This window comes from Schistocerca americana, chromosome 3, assembly GCF_021461395.2.
Source record: "Schistocerca americana isolate TAMUIC-IGC-003095 chromosome 3, iqSchAmer2.1, whole genome shotgun sequence".
Taxonomy (NCBI): domain Eukaryota; kingdom Metazoa; phylum Arthropoda; class Insecta; order Orthoptera; family Acrididae; genus Schistocerca; species Schistocerca americana.
In genome coordinates this window covers 451,166,745-451,167,239 of record NC_060121.1, presented here as the reverse complement: position 1 = coordinate 451,167,239, position 495 = coordinate 451,166,745, and positions in this window count along the sequence as shown.

Below are 495 nucleotides of genomic sequence, written 5' to 3'. Positions count from 1 at the left end.
AAGTATTACTGTATAGTTGTATACAGTTTTGTATTCTCCTCAGTTTGATTTAACAGACGTATTTCTGATTTGTCAGAATGAGAGGTACTGTAGTACAAAGTGCCTTATGCTATTTTGTCCAAAACGGCGCTATTTGTGTAAATAGTATTGTCAATGGTGACTGATTGCTGTCTTTGCACGAAATAACCTGTAGAATATGCCTTATTGATAATATAAAGGCTTTCAATTAGTAATAAAAATATTTCTGTCTACCATTGACTAAGTAAAGGTATGTGGACTTAACATTAGCGGAAGAAATATTGTAGAGCATGGTTTTATTCCCTGTATCTTTATTTCTGAGTGAATATAACTACAAATGTACAGGACATCTGCGTGGTTACAAACTAAATACACTACCTCCACAAATGTGAGGTGTTGCAAAAGCTTACTAACATGGGGTATATACACTGAACTATGTTATCTCAGCATCTTTGTACAGATGAAGGCTTAATAACA